We start from the raw sequence: 20,054 nt of genomic DNA, 5'->3' as shown, positions 1-20,054 counted from the left end.
ATTAAATTTGATAATTCATGGTTGACTAATTATTTCCTATTTGTTGTTGGATCGGCTGAGCCGTGATTATATGTGTGATGTATTTTCTATGGATGAATATGAGATAAGTGTTGTTTTAGCTTGGGTATTTTGATTTGTGATTTTCTGTTTTGGAGTGTTGATGGCCGGATGGTTTAGGGTTGTTCTCTGTGGTGTTGGCAGTGGGTTGAGTGATGTGTGTGCACTGTTTGGCTAAGTATTGATTTGGGTGTTCACTGTGGTTGGCTGATTTGGGCTGATTATTGTTGTTTGATTGAGAGTGTGTATTTGGATATTGTTTTCCCTGCTGAATAGCGAGTGCGTGGGTGATTTTGAAGGGGTAGACGGTTATGATTTTCTAGATGAGTTAGAGAAGTTTTATGGTTCTTTTTAGATTGAATTGTTAATTGAGGATTAACATATTTTAATAAATGTTTTGCTAACTGATTAGTATTGAGTTGGTTGATTAGGTTGATAAGTTGAATTGGAAGTTTAGTAGTATTTAGAGACTGGAGATTGAGATGATTGTGGATTTAATTGAGTTTTAGATCATGCTCTATGTTTTAAGTGTATTTTTAGTTTAATTGGAATAGCCGAATACATATATTTTGGAAATTATTATATGTACCTTGATTAGGACCTATGTTGCCTATATATGGTTTTGACAGATTATGTTAGTTAACAATAATTAATATGTGTTGCTTGTGATTCCTCAAGTTAGATATTGATTATAGTTATAGGTTTGATTATAAGCTTGGATATCATGTACATGAGTTTTATGATTTATGAGGAAATAAATATATGAGCATTGTTGTTGAGTTATATGGTTTGATCATGTAATGCATTGTTTTAGAGATTGAGTGTTATGGAAATTGAGCATGCTGTTTTACTGTGATTTCTTTAATATATGATAATTGTTAGAGTTAATATGTTTTAAAATAAATGTTTTGTTAATTGGTTTGGTGATTGGATTGATATTCCCTAGAAATGACTAGGTCTTGTTAGAAGTGTTATTATTTTTACAGAAAATAGGTTTAGGTGCCATTGTTGAAAAATAATATTAAGAATGAACCATGTGATGTTAAGTGTTAATATATGTAAATGATTTTCCGATTAATAGATGGTTGCTTCTATGTATGTGTATATGTGACTTTAGGACTCATGTTTAGGCATAAGTTTCTAAAAGAAATGTTATTAACCTTCTATGCACATATATATGTATTTGATGCAGATGATGAATTGAGACTGCACAAAAGGGTTGTAAGTATAAATTACTTACTGAGGGTAGTACTGGATTTCAATAGCGTTGTGTTTATGTTTTATTTTAATTGGATGCGTGTGACTAATTATTGCATACTGTTAATAATCAACTTATTAATATTGGGCGCGACGTCTCCCAAAGGTTCAGGATGGGAAATGTGCCTGGAACCGAAAACACAATAATTCATATTGATTGGGACGTCTTTCAAAGTACTAGAGGAGGGAAGTCTCCGATAGTGCGAAAATAAGTTAATCAAAATGTAATGTAGAGGGGACGGCCTCGAGAATAGCCGCTGATCGGGGGGACGGCCCTTATAAGAGAGGAGTGCAATGACTATATTGAACCGTTAAACTTTGCAGAGAAAACTATCACTACATCATTATGTCATGTCTATGTTCCTTAAATAACGCATAAATCATGATGTTATTGAATGACAGTTAGCTCACTTATGGAACTATGGGATTGTGGCGGTAACCACCTTCTCATAGATGTTTGTGCAGGTTCTGAAGATTATGGATTGGATTAACTGCTAGCTTAAGAGATTTAAAGCTGTGTAGTTAGGATTTTAGTACTTTGTACTCATAAATGTTTGTACTATTTGCGTGTAACATGTTCAGACATTTACTTGTATTTAATAAGTTCCATGTATGCTTTAGTGTCATATGTGACACATGTTTCTTTGTAATCAGTGTAAAGGATTTTTAATGTATGTCTAGAGGGAATGTCAGTTAAAGCTCTGAATGTATTGTAAGGGAATTGCCCTGACTTTTGTAAAGAAAAAAAAAGATATTCGTATTTTCCGCTGCTAGATTTATCATCTCTGAATGGTTAATGACACGTAATTATCCAGATATAATTACTTACGTTTCTTTGTAAAAAGCGGGTTGTTACAATAAAAGTAAAAAAAGTATGATGTTTTTAGCATGGATGTGAGTGAAATGCATAAGATATATAAGAATCGAGACAAGTCTCTAGCATCACACTAATGGACGAGTCCATGAGGGCGATCCTTCGATGCTGTAAATGTTAAGTTAATGATGTTATGAAAGACAAGTCTTTGGAAGGAGTGAGTTGCAAACTCTCATTGCCTTGAGACAAGCCCTATAATGTTATGTATGTGCACGAAAGGATATCCTAGAAACTTGTCAGGACGAGTCCCAAAGCGACATGAATGATGTACATAAGCATGCATAGCATTGTTTTATGAAATGTTTAAGTTGTTTTCATGTCTAGATGTATCTGTATGCCTATGAGGTTGAATAGAACAACACATATTTATACAATTATAGCTAGAATGCATTGATGAGTTTTCATGCTAGACGTATAAATATGCCTATGAGGTTGAATGGAACAACACATATGTATATGTTTACGGCTAGGCTACAATAAGATGTTTTAAAGGCACTAAGTTTAATTGTGTTTAGATACTCGTATTTTTCAAAGGTTTGGAAATGCCCGTATCTAAGTATGGTTAGCCTGTGATATGCATAGATGTACTTAGATACCTGTATTTCCTAAAGATTTGGAAATGTTTGTATCTTGTATAGCTAGGCATGATGCCACATGTTTTCTACTTAGACGTACTTGTATACTAGTATTTTTCAAAGGTTGGAAAGCTTGTATACATGTATAGCTGAGTCATCTAGTATACAAGTAAAAAGATAATATGTGTAGATGGGCTTGTATATATGTACTCCCAAGCGGTAGATTGGATTTTGTATATATAATCACAGCTATGGAGTATGATGTTCACATGTTTCTGAAATATCAGTGTTTATGTTATCTGTTAGTTTTTTATTGGCTATATTATGTTGACAAAATCACTATCATGTAATATTGCTGCTTTCACAGGGATGCCGTATTTTCCAGAATCTTCAAAGTATTCAGAGTTTATTTCTCTAAGATGGAAAAGGCCTTATTATGACAAATTCCAGTGTCACAAGCTGCAAGAAGGCTATTTCAGTGTTCAATGAAGATTTTGTGCAAATTTCAACTCAGAAAAGTCAGATTCCTTGTTTCCGTCCGAATGCTCATTAGTCAGCAACATCCATCCGGACGACGTGGCAATACCGTCCGAACTCCCATCAATGTCGATAAGATTAAAACAATTCAAGGTTGCATTCGTCCGAACGTCATGGCAACACATCCGGATGCTCTTCAGAGTACGAGAGGAATCCAGCATTCTAATGCATCCATCCGGACGACGTGGCAATACTGTCTGGACACCAGTTAGGGTTCAACTAGAATTAGTTTTTCCTTTGCAAACATATATATGGGAAGATAGTTGCATCCGTCCGGATAACAGGGTTACACTGTCCAGACGCTATCCTTGATAAGGCAAGACGTGGAGAAGAATTGCAATTGTAGACGTCAGGGCAACACCGTCCGAACGCGGTCCTTATTATGGTATTTACGTGCAGTAGCAGTGCAACCGTCCGAACGGTAAGGCAACACCGTCAGGACGCGGCCCTGATATGGTATTGCATGAAGTGCTTTATGGAAAGCTAGTTGCACAGAAGACCATCCAAACGGCCTCAACTTGCGTTCGGACGCCGCCTAGAGAAAACTGAATCAGTGTCGATTTAAGTCTTCTATAGCCTATAGAGGCCTCTAGGCATGTAAAATTTATGAATTCAGTGTTGAATTCTTCTGTACTTAAAGAAGGTATTTAGGTAAATAGTGTGAAGATCTGCTAGCTCTCTAAGAGTTGCCGTTGTGCTGTTACTGTGCTCGTGATTAAAGTCTATCTTAGGAAGGAGCCCTAAGGTAAATGAATAATAGAAGACCCCTTCAAGTGGGAGACTTTGTTGGGAGGCGTTCACGTTAGGTTACGTGTCAGAGTGCTAGATACAATCGCTGCATCGAGTATGTGAGTGTTACTGTCTATGTACTAACTTTGTATTCTGATAGTGGATTTCCTAGGTTTGGCTACCCCGGAGTGGTTTTCTCTTAATTGAGTTTCCACTTCGTTAACAAAATATTTGTGTTATTTAAATTCCGCATTTACAATATTTTGTTACACATTGCACACACACAATTAAAAGTCATATTTATTTTTCATTGGTGTTATTTTTTGCCAAAATTTTTGAATATTCTTTTGCAGAACTACGTTTGCCAACAGCTCTCAGCACAAGGTCCAACAGAGGACCGAAGAAGCTCGCCCTGCCTCTTTAGCAAAAGTGGAGAATATGCAAGCTATTCCCGAGAGGAATGTCCTCCAAGTAGATGTGATGGTTGCTCATTTAGATTTTATTGCTGATATCATCAGGGACAACCATTGGAGCTATCTATACAACTGTGCTTGTACAGTTTATCTCAGACTGGTGAGGGAGTTTTATGGGTACCTGGAGATGGTTCAGGATGAGGACCATGGGATCATTCTTCAGACTTATGTTCAGGGTCACATGCTTTAGATTAATCCTCAAGTGATCAATGACCTTATTGATGTTCCAGTCTTCCCATTTCAGCCAGTCCATTCTCAGAGGACATGGAGCCCCCTACATTGGAGCAGCTCAGGAAGTACTTTCATGCCCATCCACAGGGTTGTGAGTACTTTTCTCCCCTACACCGACTGCTTGCAAAGATTGTGCTACACAATCTATGGCTCACAACTCGTAGGAGTGAGCTTGTTCTGAAGAGTGCCCAGTTTTTGTATGCCCTATGTATGAGGATGCCCTTTTGCTTGTGTAAGCACATCCTCAATCTGATGCTGGAGATGAGAGACGAGCACTCTACCGGGCTCCTTTTTGCTTGCTTGATCACCAGGCTTATTATTCAGTTTGAGATAGATGTCTCTGCCCAGCTAGTGATGACGATACCGGACTCTCATGAAGTCTAATGCCCAGCTGAGGTTCGAAGGTCACAATAAAGCGCCTCAGCCTCCTCCAGTCCAAGTGGAGATACCTACAGGAGGAGCCTCATCCTCTCAGACTGCTCCTCCTCCATAGTATGATGTAGGTTACGCTCAACTATTGGCTACATTGAGTTCGATGCAGTGAGATATCAGCTCTTTTCAGCGGGAGGTCCGCTCTATTAGCACTCGTGTTGAGTAGTGCTAGCTCAATATCTAGGAGTGTCTCAAGCACCATCATCCTTCTTTATTTTGGTGTTTTGGATTTATTTGAGATAGTTGTTTTTATTTTTGGAATATTATAAAGCTTTTTAAACTTTGGTATTTATTTATACTCTGTTTATCCTCCTTGTCTTATTGAGACTTTAAATAAGAGTATTTGTGGTTTTTCTCATACTCTGTTTACCCTTCGTCATTTTGTGGCAAAAGGGGGAGTATTTTTTGTTTTTGGAGCAGGATTGTATTTTTAACCGGTCAATTGATTTTTGTCCCATAATGGCCAAATGGGGAGTTTGTTAGTTTTTGATTGGCTCCATTCTGTTGATAAAATCACTATCATGTAATGTTGCTGCTTTCACAAGGATGTCGTATTTTCCAGAATCTTCAAAGTATTCAGATTTTATTTCTCTAAGATGGAAAGAGCCTTATTATGACAAGTTCCAGTATCACAAGTTGCAAGAAGACTATTTCAGTGTTCAAGGAAGATTCTGTGCCAACTCAGAAAAGTTGGATTCTTTGTTTCCATCCGGACGGCTCAGTAAAACGTCTGAACGCTCATTAGTCAGCAACATCCGTTCGGACGATGTGGCAATACCGTTAGGACTCCCATCAATGTCGAAAAGCTTCGAATAGTTCAAGGTTGCATTCGTCCGAACGTCATGGCAACACGTCCAGATGCTCTTAGGTTACGTGGGTGAGGTGGAGTGTTGTCACTTGAGGTGTGACTACAAGCATGGTGAAAAGGATTAACTTCGTCTCCATCATTGCTAGAAACTTCAACATCCGATCCATGATGAGAGGCACCATGTTTAAAAGCTTCATAATGCTCTAGGCGTTGTTGGAGCTACTGTACTTGTCTCCTCAAGGCCTCCATTTCGATATCTCACGGGTCTCCTTGTGTCGGTGCTTCTGGAGCTGCTACTGGATTAGCTTGACCATGATGACCACGAACAGCCATAATAACAAGAACTATGGAGATCAAGGCATTAGAGATCACTCTTTAGAAACCAAAGCTCTGATACCAATTTGATACCGGGTTGGAATGGAGGAACAGGAAACTCAATAAATGAACAAGAAATTAAGAATAGAAGTTCACTGCCCAAGAGATACACCAAGGGGATATAGATTATCACCACCCCAAGGATTAAGTCAAGGAATACAGAACTGTAGGAATTTCACCACTCTAAGGTTAACACCAAAGAGATACAGAATTTACAAGAATGAGAATTCACTCTTTTCACAAACCAAATTGATTTAATTCACTCCAAAGAAAAAAACCGTCCCTTTCAACTTACAACCACAAGTATTAAAAGAGCTTGGAACAACCCTCCAAGCATAGGACAAGCAAGACAACCATGCTGCAATTCTTACACAAAATAAATAGCTCAGGAAATAAGGCAGGAGACTGACAAGGGGACAATTCCCAAAACAGGCAAGGAGACAAGGGATGGTTCAAAAGTAAGAAAACAACATCCCGGATTTTTCGAGTGGACCCAATGACTAGTTTTAAAACGGTCATATCTTTTTGTATGTTTCTACAAATAGACTGAAACTTGTTGGCCTGGAAAGATAACGTCTTGAACTTCAATTTGGATCTAAGAAACTCTCAAAAAGGACATAGTTTGGTCCTGTTATGATGGACCTAAACCCATTAGACTGCTGCATCCGAATCTTCTTCCATTTTGGAGTTTGGGCCTTGCTTACTTGACAAGAGTTTACATGACTCTTGCTGGGCATACCCAAGTTAGGCTGAACATACCCATGTGAGTTTGGCTGCCCCGGAGTGGTTTTTCTCTTAATTGAGTTTCCACTTCGTTAACAAAATATTTGTGTTCTTTAAATTCCACATTTACAATATTTTGTTACACATTACACACACAGAGTTAAATTAGAAGTCATATTTATTTTTCATTATCAGTTACGAAATATTTTAAAGGGAAGGATTTTATAAACGTTAGCTATTATTGTAAACAAACGATAAAATATGAAATGTCAATTCTATGTGAAAACTTAGTGAGTATTATACTATCGAGTTGGTGAACTCACTCTTTCACCTATACAGACGTGGTTAACTTCATGACCGTGTAGATATAGTTCCTTTGGCTGCAGGTACACCGGATGTAAATAATGACCCTATATCATTGTACTTTGGATATTATGATTGGAGATCACCGCAACGGTTGTAATTATTGAACCATGGATTGTCCATTCTTTTGTAGATTTTTTTATACGGCGTGTCGCTTGCGACACGTACATATATTAGCCATTCTTTTGTGATGTAATTTATATTTTGATAAACCTTAAATAGATAGATAATGTAATGGCCTTTTTGTTGTATCTAACATTTGATGGTTATTTATAGATATGATTTTCACTATTCAGGTTTATGTTTTCTGCTGCATTGATAGATAGATGTTATACTCTGATATACCAGGTACATAGTATGAGATATGTACCATATGTTGGCTTTGTGACTAACAACCATGCCACTGTGACAATCCATTTTGTGTGTTGTATGAAAAAAAAAATGGGTTGTCACAACTGTAACATGGACATGTGTCACGCATTGATGTAATAAACTGCTGCATTTTGCTTTGTAAGTAGTTAGGATATGTTGTTGTTTTGTTTGTAATTCGGTTAGCAGTTTTCATTTCTGTTGCCCGGGAACTTTGGGAATCTTGTATAAAGGGAGAAATAGTTGAGAAGAAGGATATTCAATTTGTAGACATTCAGATTGGATTTGGAGGTTTTTGGCTCCTTGAATTGCCAATTCTTAGTAAAATACGTTGTTTCTCCATCTCCATTTATCTTCCATTCCTCAATTCTCTTTCCATTTCCATTGACAGATCATTCAGACTGTTACACAGTGGCGATGCTCTGATCACGACTTGCTGTGACGAAAGGTGAAGAAGAACCTTGTGCGTGAAGAAGAAGGGTGAGGTAGCGTGTAATCTTTTGGTAGGGTTAGGTGTTTTTAAAAAATTATTTGTTGTATCTGACTTGAAGTCAAGGCCGAGGTTGGAGTAGTCATAATTAGATGGCATGGAAAATCCAAGGTGTGCTTTATAAAATTCATAAATAAAACATGACACGTGTCATAATTTTATTGGGTATAACATGACACACTAACAAAATTTGTTAAGTTAGTGGATATAATTTAATTATAGAGAGTAATTATTTTATTTTATTTTTTTGGCATATCCCAAAGACCTTTGAGTGTGTATTTTGATACCATGTGAAGCTAAACCATAGAGATTGATTTTACATTTTTTTTCTTAACTTAAAACTAACATATCGTCACTTAAAAAAAAAAAATATGTCAACAGATCGTCTAAGTTCGTTCATTCAAATAATTTTTAAAATAAAGTAAATTTTGTTTTTAGCAAATTAAATTTTAGGTACAAAGAACTATATTGTGGATTTGGCTTGGGTGCTGTAAAAAAAAAAAACTACAGTATAAGTGCTATAATTTTTTCAATGATCAAGATCTAGTGTTAAGTGTTTTATAAGAAAAAGAGAAAAAAAAAAAAAAAAAAAAAAAAAAAAAAGTAATTAAATTTTAACTTAGGTGCTGTAATTTTTTCAATAATCAGTATCTAGTGTTAAATATTTTCTAAAAAAAAGAAAAAAAAATTAAATTAAATTTTGACCATTTAAAAAATTATAGCACCTTTTTTTTACAGTACTTAGAGCACTAACAGCAGTCTCCGGGTATTGGTTCCCTTCCCTATTGTTAGTATTTTGGCCTCATTCTGTGTTTGGACAAAATCACTTATATGTAAGGATGCTGCAAACAGGGATTTCACTGTTCAGAATGAAGTCAGAAGAATTTCAAAGTTCCCTGTCAGCCATCCGGACGATGTGTCATCCCGTCCGGACGCCCATCTGTCTACTACTCCATCCGTCCGGACGCCAGACAATCCAGCATCATCCGTCCGGACGACGTGCTTCTTCCGTCCGGACACTTCACTGTATCGAGAAGTTTCTGTGCCAGCTTGCTCCGTCCGGACGTTTCAGCAGCATGTCCGGACGCCTATCAGTTCTCGAACGGTTCACTGATTCTTTCCAAGTTCCAAGAAAGGGAAGATCAATCAACCGTCCGGACGATGTGGTATACCGTTCGGACGTGTATCTCCGTAAGGCAAGAATCGCAGTTCAAAATGAACCGTCCAGACATCTGATAGCTGTGGTCCGGACGCTGGTGCATCGTATATGGTAACTGACGATTCGACTTCAACCGTCCGGACGTCTCCCCCTTATGGTCCGGACGCACACGCATCAGATATGGAAATTGCGTGTTGAAGTTTAGCCGTCCGGACGCTCCTGCCCCTTGGTCCGAACGCGCGAAGCCTGTTATGGAAATTACTTGCAGCGGACGTGCGTCCGTCCGGACGATCGAGCCATCCCGTCCAGACGATGTTCTTATACAGGAAAGATTTCTTCACGGAATTTTTGGAAAACCCTGTCGCACAGTTGTCCGTCCAGACGGTCATGGTCCACCGTCCGGACGGCTCACAAGCTTATTTTGCCTGACGCCCATTCTGACCCCCAGACTATAAATAGGGGTCCTTGGGCACTTAGAGCTGCAAGAATTCGGTGTGAATTCCATTAGAGCTTAGAGACGTGTTATTTCCTCTAGAACCGTTTTTCAAGTGTGTTGCGCTATAAATCGAAGTCTATCTTAGAGGTCGGCTCTAAGGTAAGGAGTTCCATTGAAGACCCCTTCAGGTAGGTGAACCTGGTTGGGAAGCGTTCGTGTTGGGTTACACGTCAGAGATCAAGGTACGACCACTGCATCGGTACATGTGAGTGTTACTATCTTGTATCTAGCTTTGTCTTCTGAATAGTGGAATTCCTAAGTTTGGCTGTCCCGGAGTGGTTTTTCTCTTAACTGAGTTTCCACTTCGTCAACAAAAATCTTTGTGTCATTTACTTTCCACCGTGCCTTAATTTTTGTTGACACTTATGCACACACTTTATATTTGAAGTCAAATTTCAATTTTCAATTGGTATCAGAACTTGGTACACTTTGAGAAGATTAATTTCTGGAGTGTTTTTATATTTGACTTTTATCTTTATTATGTCTCAAACTCTTAATTTTGTTCCTGCCTTTGATGGCTCGAACTATGGCTATTGGAAGGCACGTATGCGTTTCTTTTTGAAATCTATTGACTGTTGGGGTATTGTTGAGACTGGTTGGACTAAACCAGAAGATACAACACCTGAACTAGTCACTGAAAAGAACGCTCGTCTTTCAAATGACAAAGCCCTCCATGCTCTATGCCAAGCACTTTCTCCATCTGAATTCGCCAAAATTTCAAATTGCGAATCAGCCAAAGCAGCATGGCAAATTTTGGAAACAACATATGAAGGCACAAAACTTGTAAAATCTGCCAAACTTCAGATGTTGATTTCAAAATTTGAAGAAATTAAGATGTTAGAGGAAGAGACATTTGGAGAGTTTTACTCCAAAATAACTGACCTAAGGAACTCCATGGTGAGTCTTGGGAAACCTATCTTGGATGTAAAACTCATCCGAAAAATTCTCAGATCTTTGCCCGAGCATTTCAGGATTAAGGTAACGACTATTGAGGAAAGCAAGGATCTTGAAGAAATGAAGATTGAAGAGCTGGTTGGATCTCTTCAAACATACGAGCTGTCTCTGCCCCAGGTCAAGAAATTAAAGACCATTGCTCTTAAGGCTTCCAAGAAGATAGTAGAAGCCTCCTCTGAAGAAGAATCTGAAGATGAAGAAAAAGCTGTGGCAATGCTTGCCAAAAATTTCAGAAGACTAATGAAAGATGATCGGTTCAAGAAGAATTTTTCTGAAAAAGCTAAGAAACCTCTCAGAGAAGCTGAACCAGAGGATGAGAAAGATCCCAGAGGACCCCGATGTTTTGAATGCTCAGGCTATGGGCATATCCGGGCCGATTGCGGGAATCTCAAGAAGGGCAAGGGGAAGGCTTACAATGTGACTCTCAGTGATGAGTCCGAAGAAGATGCTCCAGAGTTTGACAAATTTCTAGCTTTTGTGGCCCCTTATGTCGAAGAAGAAGACTCATATTATTCGGAGCATAGTGAGAATGAGGTAGAGCTCAAGGAAGCATACAAAACTCTCTACAAAGAGTTTGAGAAGCTGAGGGAAGGCCGAAAGCAGCAAGTTAATGATCTGAACAGTCTGCATATTGAGAAGAGCTCACTGCTGCTCAAGATACAAGAGCTCGAGGAAAAGCTACTTGAGACACAGCTCCAGCTAGAGAGAGTCATTGATGAGAAGTTGACTTGTATACTGTCCATCCAGAAGAGCCCACATGACAAGACTGGTCTCGGGTATGTAGCTTCCTGGTGTGCTGTCGCAGGCACCCAAAAATAAAACCTTACTTGTGAAAATATATATATAGCAGTGGAAGTAAGGGTCGATCCCACGGAGAGTAATTAGCCGAGTTTTATGCTACGTGAACAAGGATGGGGGGGTTTTGAGTATAAAAATAATTTTAAGAAAAATAACTAAGAAACAATTCAAATTAAAATATTAATCAAGTAAAGAAACATTGGTCTAAGTCAACTTCCACCATCGGAATCTGGCAACTGATCATCGATGCAAATATATATCAATTCATGCTTGAATATTCACCGTTGGAACTATTTTCCTATCTCTCCTTAGTCGTAGTTAATTAGTAGACAAGCGCTCTAATTAACCCTAACTACTAAACAACCTAAGACAAGCGCTATAGGTTTAATCTAGTAGCAGCCTTAAGAATTAGAGAGATCGATGAAGCGAAACAACACAAGCACAAGCGGTTGCATTTAATTTCGTCGGATGTTCTTCCTAAGATTTAATAATCACTGAGAAGCAGCAAATCATTAAATCTTAGTTGCTTCACAGATTGGAGGGATCAAACAATTACGGATTTGATATCCAACCTAGCAATAGATTGCAACGAATAATAAACTAGTAGTACTCCTAGCAATTAAACGAGACAATCATGAAAATAAGTATAGAAGAACATCTGATACTCAAAGCATAAATCGAACAATAAAAACAAATTAGATCTCACAGTTTTATTGATTCCGAGGCTTCCGTTTCCTTCGACCAATTATGAAAGTTTAGCCACGCAGGGCCATGACTCAAAGAAGTTAGAGAAGAGGGGAGAAGATGGAAGATAGATGATGTCTTGTGTGTCATGGTTCTCCCCTTTTATACAAGTTTCATCTCATATGCTAGAAGCCTAGGAAATCTCCTAAAGAAAGATATTGTAAATACTATCCTAAAATAACAATACACAAATCTAATTTATTAAGGAAAGTATTAAACATAAAATAAAGGCTAGGATAACTAGGAAGGTGATGTTTTTAATGAGGACTTTTGTTGCCTCATGCTCTATCGATTCTTTCCTTGTTTAAGTCCCCACAAATCAGCCAAGTATGGAGAGAAAATCAATTTCCTTTGTATGGAAAGAGATGCTCCTTTCATGTTGTCTTCTTCACGTGGTCCCCACAAATCTCTTCTTTATTTTCTTGATCCTCTACGCATCTTTTCCTTCCTTTTCTTCCTTTTGCTTGACTTTGTATTTATTGCTTGGCTTGGCTGGAATTGATTGGATGATTATGAAAAGTCTCAAAGTAAAGAAATTTCCATATCTGAAAACTTCCGCAATTAAACCGCATCAGAACGTCAACTTCAAGCCCGATTTCGACCTTGATACATTCAGTATCTCTCAAAACGCCAAACATGAAAGTTGTAGATCGTTTTCTTGGTGTTCCACAGCATCTTGAATCATCTCAATCGGAGCTTTTATGAGAGAGTTATGCCCAGATTACAAACTGATGTCGAAACTGTCCAAAATCGCCCAATTAGCTTGTTTTGCATTTAATGCCTCAATTTGTATCCTAAATCAAAATATAAGAATAATGAGTACATTTAGGCATTAAATAAGTATAAGAGATTAAATATTAAGGGAAAAAATACGACATTTTACATTCTTATCACTTCCTCTTCTGATATTCCTTCTTCCTCGAAGACTGTGTTTGTACCTCCTACAATCCCAGAGCTTCCTCTAGTTATTGAAGATAAACAGAAGGAAAAGGTCAATGATGATGTTCCAGGCACTCAGCAGCCTCATTTCATCAGAAGACCTCCTTTTTGCCATCACTGCGGTCTCAGTGGGCATGTACGGCCTCAGTGCTCCCTCTTGAAAGCACAAAAGGCCAAAGCCAAGAAAAAAGTACCTAGACAAACTCAGTATGGCACTGTACCTGCAGTTTAGCATCAGACTCCTTGGCATCAGGCACCATGGGGACAAGCACCAAGACATCGGTTCCAAGCCTCTTGGTCTCATGCTCCTCAGCATCAGCGGCCTCAACAGCAGTTTGTACCAGCCAATCAAAGTGGCACTTACAAGAGCAAACCCAGGCATTTGAGAAGGCCTCAAGAGCAATACATCGGTGAGCCTCCTGTTTGGATGCAAAACATGATGGAGTGGATGATGCAGTCTTGTCAGCAACCACCCACTAGAAGGCAGACTTGGGCTGAGAAGGACAGTTACCCCAGGAGTGGGAATAGGTGCACCTAGCAGATTCAGGTGTTCATGCCTAGGAATTGGTTCCTAATCCTAAGGCATCAGGTTTGATTACTAGCATATTTTCCTTGTCATATTTATGTGCTAGTTACCTAGGAACCAGTAGGATGTGCCCCCTTGTGTTTTTCTTGAGAAAACTTTGCAGGTATTTTTGGGAAGACAGAAAAAGCAGGTCGAGCGACTGTTTTTCTGTAGTGGAGCACACACAGGTTTGATTGTACCTTAGCATATGATGTCTTTTTCCATATTGCTTGTTATGTTGGTTTATTTCTTTTATTAAAAAAAAAAAAAAAAAAAAAAAAAATTGGGAGAATTTGCAGGATATTATTTCTCTTGGCTTATTAGATATTGCATGCATTCTTGCCTAATATCTCAATTCGGTATGTATTGATTAAATACGCTTATATATAATTGAGAGTTTTGACTATGCTAGCCAAGTGTTTTTCCTGTTTATGCAAAAAGTAGGATAGCTTTTTTCCTCATGCGATGAAAAAGTGCACTATCCCAGGCTCCCCTAAAGGTACATCTTTCCTTCTCTGACTCTTTGCTTTTGAAAATTTTGGATAAGAGAAGATGTCCTTGATTAGATGGCCAAATTGACCACAGGCTAGTTGAACCTAGCATCTATAAATTCTGGCACTCCCTTCAGTTTGCAGTACCATAAGATTTGAGCAGTAATTCATAAAAAGTTATGTGCTTTAAATTTGTTTAATCACTGCTTATGTGCTTAAATTTACCTTGTCCTCTATGAGCAAGTAAAAAAATTATATGTACTGTATCTTAAGGGGAGTGTATCAGATGAGGGTGTCTAGGCCCTAGCAAGCTATAAGGTTTGACTTTTGGCTAATATGTTTTGGATTTTCTCTCATGTCTAGAAAATCTAGTTGCACTTTGTCATGTCTTGGATAGTCTTACCTTGTGGGAAAAGAGTCTCCACACACACATACGCATTGCTTGAGTTGAGTTGCCTATTTGATTTTTATATGATCAGGAAAAATTATGTGTGCTAATTGAAATCTCAACTTCCTTTTATATCTCTGTGTATTTTTGAGATGCTCTCTGATTGTGTTATCAGTTGATTATGCATGCGTATTCTGACACTGACTTGAGAAAATTTGATCTCTGTAAATTCTTCTCAGCTTTTCTGGTGTTTCAGTGTGGAGCGTCCGGACGGTCTACATTGACGTCCGGACGATTCTCCCTTGGAGTCCGGACGGAGATGGAGCCCACATGTCCGGACAGGACCTGACGAAGTCCGGACGCGTGCTGTCATCATCGTCCGAACGATCTCTTTATATCGTCCGGACGCGCGCGACCTTTCTGCTCCTTTCCGAGGCAGCGAGCGTCCGGACGTCATCAATCCACCGTCCGGACGAGGACCCCACAGCTGCTATAAAATTCCCAGATCGCCGATTTCTCTTCATACCCCACAAAATCAGAATTTTTGGCTGTTTGTGAGTAAGGTTGGCTTTAAGTTTTTGGCTTTTTGCATATATCTCTCATATTTCAGGTATTTTTCTAGTCTTTCTCTCTTCAGTTTTCTTTAAAGCTGTTAGAATGTTATTTATTTTTGGAATATGAGATGCATATATCTGCCATGCTGAAATTTCTTGGACTTAGTTGATATTATTTTTGAAGTCCTTTTACTACTGTTATTCTGCCAAAATTGTGTTATCCTAACAAAGAATATTTTTTTGGAATATTTTTCTTTGGAAATTCTTGTTGGATCTTGTGCAGCATCATGTCTGCCGGCAGTCCACCCCGCAGGGTCCGTCAGAGGCTTGTGGAAGATAGGGCTGCAATCCAAGCCAAAATTATGGACCGCTCCGTCATTGCTGAGCGGAACGTACTTCAGGCTGATATCATGGTGCCACCACTGGACAACATACTTGACATCATTTAGACGTACAACTGAGGATATCTCCACAGCTGTGCTTGTGTAGTGTACACCAGATTGGTCAAGCTGTTCTACGCCAACCTGGAGGTGGTGCAGGATGATGATCATGGAGTAGTACTTCAGTCCTCCGTTGCAAGCCATCTCATCACTGTTGATCCTCAGATCATCAGTCACATCATTCGAGTCCCAGTGCTCGAGATTTCAACCAGCCCCTACAATGAGGTAGTGCTTCCTCCATCCCTGGATGATCTCAAGGAATTCTTTCATGCCGTTCCCCAAGGTGAGGAGCGCTCTACTGCCATCAGGATTGGTGCCATGTCATCCTCCCACCGCATGTTGGCCAAGATCATTCAGCAGAATATTTGGCCGGTTGCCTAGCGTAGTGATCTGATCCTGAAACGGGCCCAGCTTGTCTATGCTATCCACCTCCGCTTGCCTTTCTGCCTATGCAAGCACATTTTGGGGGTTATATTAGAAGCCCGTGATGAGAGCACTGATGGTCTCCCTTTTGGCTGCCTCCTTACTCAGATTATTCTTCAGTCGGGCATCAATGTCAATGGCGAACCGAAGAAGAAAATCTAGCAGCCCATCAGCAAGTAGACATTAATGAAGTCTAATGCGCAGCTGCGGAGAGATGACTCTGATGATGATGAGGCGCCCCCACCTGCTGCTATGCCAGTCAGCTTTCCAGATATGGCTTCATCCTCACATACTGTACCGCCATCTGAGCCAGAGGTCAATTATGCTCAGATTATGGAGGCTCTTGTTGCACTTCAGGGAGGGATGAGCAACTTCCAGGTGTTTATGTCCTCCATGCAGCAGTCTATGAGTTCCATGCATCTTGCTGTGCACTCCATCGACAGGCGCGTGGAGCAGAACCAGCTGGACCTTCAGGAGTGCCTGAAGTATCATCATCCTAACAGCAGTGATGATGAGGATGGTGCAGATGGGATTTTACCCATGACTGAGGATGTTTGATTCCCTCTTATGTTGTTGTAGATTTTTTATCTTTGGTTATTTTGAGACAATTTCTGTTTTTGGTAAAAACGCTTTGGATATATATTACTCTATTTCCCGGGTCCTTCTGAGACCGTTAGGGGGAGTAATTTTTATGACAGTTAGTTTTTATTACTCTGTTTACCCTTTGTCCCTTTGTGACAAAAAGGGGGAGTAATTTTTATTTTTGACCGGGAATGTATTCCAAACCGGTCAAGTGATTTTTGTCCCAGAATGGCCAAAGGGGGAGTTTGTTAGTATATTGGCCTCATTCTGTGTTTGGACAAAATCACTTATATGTAAGGATGCTGTAAACAGGGATTCCACTGTTCAGAGTGAAGTCAGAAGAATTTCAAAGTTCCTTGTCAGCCGTCCGGACGATGTGTCATCCCGTTCGGACGCCCATCTGTCTATTGCTCCATCCGTCCGGACGCCAGACAGTCCAGCATCATCCGACCGGACGACGTGCTTCTTCCGTCCGGACACTTCACTGTATCGAGAAGTTTTTGTGCCAGCTTGCTCCGTCCGGACGTTTCAGCATCATGTCCGGACGCCTATCAGTTCTCGAACGGTTCACTGATTCTTTCCAAGTTCCAAGAAAGGGAAGATCAATCAACCGTCCAGACGATGTGGTATACCGTCCGGACGCATATCTCCGTAAGGCAAGAATCGCAGTTCAAAATGAACCGTCCGGACATCTGACAGCTGTGGTCCGGACGCTGGTGCATCGTATATGGTAACTGACGATTCGACTTCAACCGCCCTTATGGTCCGGACGCACACGCATCAGATATGGAAATTGTGTGTTGAAGTTTAGCCGTCCGGACGCTCCTGCCCCTTGGTCCGAACGCGCGAAGCCTGTTATGGAAATTACTTGCAGCGGACGTGCGTCCGTCCGAACGATCGAGCCATCCCGTCCGGATGATGTTCTTATACAGGAAAGATTTCTCCGCGGAATTTTCAGAAAAACCTGTCGCACAGTTGTCCGTTCGGACGGTCATGGTCCACCGTCCGAACGGCTCACAGGCTTATTTTGCCTGACGCCCATTCTGACTCCCAGACTATAAATAGGGGTCCTTGGGCACTTAGAGCTGCAAGAATTCGGTGTGAATTCCATTAGAGCTTAGAGACGTGTTATTTCCTCTAGAGCCGTTTTTCAAGTGTGCTGCGCTACAAATCGAAGTCTATCTTAGAGGTCGGCTCTAAGGTAAAGAGTTCCATTGAAGACCCCTTCAGGTAGGTGAACCTGGTTGGGAAGCATTCGTGTTGGGTTACATTCGTGTTGGGTTACACGTCAGAGATCAAGGTACGACCACTGCATCGGTACATGTGAGTGTTACTATCTTGTATCTAGCTTTGTCTTCTGAATAATGGAATTCCTGGGTTTGGCTGCCCCGGAGTGGTTTTTCTCTTAACTGAGTTTCCACTTCGTCAACAAAAATCTTTGTATCATTTACTTTCCGCTGTGCCTTAATTTTTGTTGACACTTATGCACACACTTTATATTTGAAGTCAAATTTCAATTTTCACCTATATTTAGGAAAAATTTCATGAAAAATACTAAAAAACCTCTTACAGCAAATGCCCTATATTTAGATAACTTCATTGGGAATCTACAGTAACTCCTTATACATAAGGAGTCATTGTAGATACCCAATCCTTATTTAATAATAAAAAGGTATCTCCTCTCTCCTCTCTCCTCTCCATTTCTTCTCCTTCTCTTCCCTCGTCGAGTTCTACTGTTGTGCAAATATCTACCTAAATAAATATGCAAATACTTGTATGTTTTACTCGCAAGTGCGCAAGATCAAAATGATAGTATAGTAAGCAAATACGAGATCATTCCCACGAAGATTGGTAAATTATGCTTAAAAAGATATTCCTAGATATGTTGAATAAGACGGGATAAAATATTGAATTACAAATAATAATAAGAAAATGTAGGGCTTCGATATCCACCGCTAATCATACTCAAATAAGATTCGCAATATGCACAATACTACAATCATAACATGATGCTTAATGTTTACCAGCCACAAGAGAATGGTATCTTCTCCTAAAACTATTGATTTCCTTAAGCAACGAGTTAGGTATGGTATCTACTCTAACTCTTTTATTCCTTGAAGGATTTAGCATGGTATCTACTAAGTTGTTCTTCAAGGAAACATAATCTATGAAAATCGGTAAACACACTCAGATTGGAATATGATATCTATTCTAATTGTCTTTATGTTGATTAATCCAAGAACCTGTGTCAGAGTTCTTTCATTACTCTATTATGCCCAGGACTCGGTCATCTAAATTGACATAAATAACAAATCCATATCACATGCATATGATGGCCAAACATAAACATGCAAGGAATTCAAGAAACTAGAATTAATCAAATTAAGCATCAATATATAAATTGTAGCAAAGCAAATTGAAAAACTTAAAGAGACATTATTAGGACTTCAATCGAGCCCTAACTAAAGTATTAGTTACAATTAATATTGACTAAAATTATATACATACAGAAAATAAATAAAGGAAGAAAGAAAAACCAAAATTCTTCTTGAAGTAGCCTCCAAATTTTTTTTTTTTTAAAACTAGCTTTTAGTTTTATTCCCAGAAAAGCATGGTAATGGAAAATTTCGAAGCGTGGGAATGAGATTGAGATAGAGGTAGGGATTATTCAGATTTGTTTGTATGGAATCCAATCTAATTCACCAACAAAAATAACCTCCACATCATAAATGGTGAACTTGTACGCTTTATTCAGGTAATAATAGTCATTTCAAAAGTAGCCCTAGTATTTGTGAGACAAAAGTTGCAACTATAGAAGAGGCAGATCACAAACCTTGGAGGACTTCTTACTCTTGGTAGGCTTCGGTAATGCCTAGGGGAATACCTTCTGTAATTTGATTACCTAGGAAAGCAGGCAAGCACGATCATTCATTTTTACATATTTTATAATTTGAAGGTCAAAAAATCCACAATTAGGTGCCACTTACCTGTCACGGTCATTTCTACCACCATAACGATAAGACCTCACAGGAGATGCAGATGGGGTTCTATATCGCTGTGCATAAGAGTACCGCTGACTAAAACCATGCCCCTTCTGATTCTCTTGGGAGACCCATATGGGGAAACACCTCTTGGCAAACTCCTCCCTTGGTCAGGAGGTGACCTAGCTCTTCGTGATTTTGTGAAGAAGAAGAGAAGAAGAAGGGCTACGGTGTTAGGAAGAAGAAT

Source organism: Alnus glutinosa, chromosome 6 (assembly GCF_958979055.1).
Source record: "Alnus glutinosa chromosome 6, dhAlnGlut1.1, whole genome shotgun sequence".
NCBI classification, from domain to species: Eukaryota; Viridiplantae; Streptophyta; class Magnoliopsida; order Fagales; family Betulaceae; genus Alnus; species Alnus glutinosa.
Note: the sequence above shows the minus strand (reverse complement) of the source record.